We start from the raw sequence: 3545 nt of genomic DNA, 5'->3' as shown, positions 1-3545 counted from the left end.
TTAATATCTGAGTTTGGAACCCAGGTTTTCTGGTCTGTTTCTTTAACTACTATATCACAATGCCTCTTATTCAAATAGTCAATGATTTGTAAGATTCCTTTAGAATTTCTGGAGGTCTAAGGTCTAGTTCCATCTCAGCAAGTCATTCCCCTTCAATGGGCCTCAGTTTACTCAACTATAAAATGAAAGACTTAGAAAAATCTTAGTGTCCCTTCCAGGCATGATATTCTAAGGTTACATATTTCTAACATCCCTTTCTGCTTTATCAGCCTCTATTTCTGTCTGTGTCCCTGATAATGTTACTTAACATGGTCATAAAAAAAGGTCATTTTAGTCCTTTGAACATTAGTTTCCTTATCTAATAAGTGAGGAGATTGGACTACATTATCATTAATTTCCCCTCCATCTCTAAATCTATGATCTGTGATTTTGTGAATTATCATTTTCTATTCATTATCCCTCACCGCCCCATTCCTATATACTCATCCTACAGAGACATGAGTTAGGATGCTTCCTATGTGATTGAGCAACCCTCATCTGCTACAAAAATAACCAAATTTGAACTTTTCTTTCTGTTTCCTCTGTGGCTTGGATTGTCCTAGCCCTGCTCTGACCATGCATTTTGGGCCTGGGAATAATTTCTGAGATAATTTGGACACTTCTGTGAAAGCAAATAGAGGTTCTACACTCTCTCTCTCTCTTGTGGCAGGGGTGACTCCATCTTTAAATTAACCTACATGGCAATGTAAAATGAACTGTTTTGTCTCTGTTTATAGTTTTGCTTTACCCTGGTTCCCATATACCTTCTTTTGTTCCTTATAAAGGCCCATGGAAGAATTATAATCCTCTGTTTCCAATACAAAACCCCAAGTGGTTGACCTCAATTTTTATTGCATACTCTACTATAATTCTCTCTCTCTCTCTCTCTCTCTCTCTCTCTCTCTCTCTCTCTCTCTCTCTCTCTCTCTCTCTCTCTCTCACACACACACACACACACACACACAGATCCAATCATGTTACCCTTCTTCCCACAGCTCAATAAACTCCAAAGTTTCCTTCCTTCCAGGGGGAAACACAAAATGCTCTGTTAGATATTCAGAGCCCTTCCTAAGTTAGTCCCCTGCTATATTTCTGGTCTTACACCTCATTGCCAGTATGTCCTCCTTGACCTCCTGACATGAATAAGACAACGCCATATCTCAGCTTCAGGCATTTTCTCTGACAGTCTCCCATGCCTAGAATCTTTCCCACTTCCATTCTGATTACTGACCTCTCTAATTTCTTTTATATTTCAGCTAAAATTTTACCTACTACAGGAAGTCTTCCTGACCCCACTTAGTTCCAAACCTTTCCCTCTTTTAATTATTTTCTACACATGCATGCACACACACACACACACACACACACACACACACACAAACACACACTTGTTATCTCTCCAGTTGAATAAAAGTTCCTTGAGGGTATAGATAATTTTATTTTTCTCTTTGTTTCCCCAACAATTAGCACAGTGCCTGGAACATCATATGCAATTAATTAATTCTGATTAATTGAATCAAAAATACCCTGTATTGTTGTTTTTCTTCAATTATTTTAGCCATATCCAAGGTTTTGTGATCCCACTGAGAATTTTCTTGGCAAAGATAACAAAATGGTTTACCATTTCCTTCTCCAGATCATTTTATAAATGAGGAAACTGAGGCAAACAGGGTTAAGTAACATATCTAGGGTCACATAGTTAATGTTGATAGCTGGATTTGAATGCAGGTCTTCTTGACTCCAATCACCTAGTTATCCCATCATTTATTACAGAAGTCTCTTATATGGACATGCTCTTCAGTTCCTTAGAGCCTTGCTAAATAAAATGTTCCTGAGGATGATCCAAAAGTAAGCAAATACAGTTGATATTCAATTATGTAACAAAATTTATTCAACACTTGAAAATTTACAAAATACTTATCTCATTTGATCCTCACTGCAATCCTGGGTGGCAGGTGATATTATTAACCCCATCTTATAGGTGAGGAAAATGAGTTGGATAATGATTAAATCACACAACTACTAAGTATCTGAGGCTGGATTTGAACTCAGATTTTGCTGAACCCAGGCCCAGTGCTGTATCTTTTCTACTAGTGGTGTTAAATTTAAACAATGATAAACTTGAAATAGTAACTTGCAAGTCACATTTTGCCTTAGAAAAATCACAAATTAGGGCAGTTAAGTGGTACAGTGGATAGAGCACAGATCCTAGAGTCAGGAGGACCTCAGTTCAAATCTGGTCTCAGACACTTAATAATTACCTAGCTGTGTGACCTTGGGCAAGCCACTTAACCCCATTGCTTAGCAAAAACCAAAAAAAGAAAAAAGAAAATCACAAATTAGCATTAACTATTTAAATTGTATTTCTATTTATTTTGTTAAGCATTTTCAAATTACATTTTAACTTGTTTGAGGTGTTCCAGAGGAGTTTTCCACTGATTTTGATACCTCTACAGTTGCTGCATAAGAATAGGCCACACAGGGGCAGCTAGGTGATGCAGTTGATAAAGCACCAACACAAAGTCAGGAGGAACTACCTGAGTTCAAACAATTAATAATTACCTAGCTGTGTGACCTTGTGCAAGTCAATTAACCCTGTTGCCTTGCAAAAACAAAAACAAAACAAAACAAAAAAGAAAACAAAAAAGAATGGGCCACATATCCAAAGTCTTTTATTGAGCTTAGATACATATGATGTTCACTAGAGCCCTGTGTTGCAGGCAGGACAAATATTATTCCTGTTTTACAAATGAGAAGATTAAGAGAGGTGGTAATCAATTGATTACAGAATCATAAGATTTTGGGGTTAGAAGGAATTTTGGAACTTAAGAGTTTTCTTTATGCAGATAAGCAAACAGAGTTATGGGTACCTAGGTGGTACAGGGGATAAAGCCTAGAATCAAGAAGACCTGGATTCAAATCTGACCTCAGAATCTTACTAGTGTGTGATCCATGGCAAGTCACTTAACCCTGTGTACCTCAGTTTTCTCATCTGTAAAATGAAAAGGAGGAAATGATAGAATCTTCACCAAGAAAACCTCAGATGAGACACAAAAGACTGGATATGACTGAAATGACTGAACAATAACAACAGAATCCTAGAGGAATGAAATAACATAGTCAGTAAATGACAGATATGGGATTCAAATAAAATATTTTAGTTCCAAATGCCATGATGATATTCTCTTGCCAGAGTATTACCTTTGAGGCTCTTCTAAATGTTAGCAACATATTTGCTACCAGAGGTTTAGTAGGAGGAGATGGACAAAATTAGACTGATATCACATTAAAAATACCAACCACAACAACCCTACAACTTCACTTTCTCTCCAACTATAAGGCTGCTTGGCAGACTTTGGACTATCTCTGAAAGGAATGTATTACAGAATGCATGTACCAATCTCCTAATGTACTAATAGGAGAACTTGTGCCCTCTTAATGGACAGAAAAACCTAATTCAGGTGGTCATTAGTTTTTCAGTGGCTCAGAAGATAGGAGACAATTTG

The sequence above is a fragment of the Macrotis lagotis genome, chromosome 1 (genome assembly GCF_037893015.1).
Source record: "Macrotis lagotis isolate mMagLag1 chromosome 1, bilby.v1.9.chrom.fasta, whole genome shotgun sequence".
Lineage (NCBI taxonomy): Eukaryota > Metazoa > Chordata > Mammalia > Peramelemorphia > Peramelidae > Macrotis > Macrotis lagotis.
The sequence above is the reverse complement of the archived record's forward strand: the minus strand, read 5'-3'. Positions refer to the sequence as shown.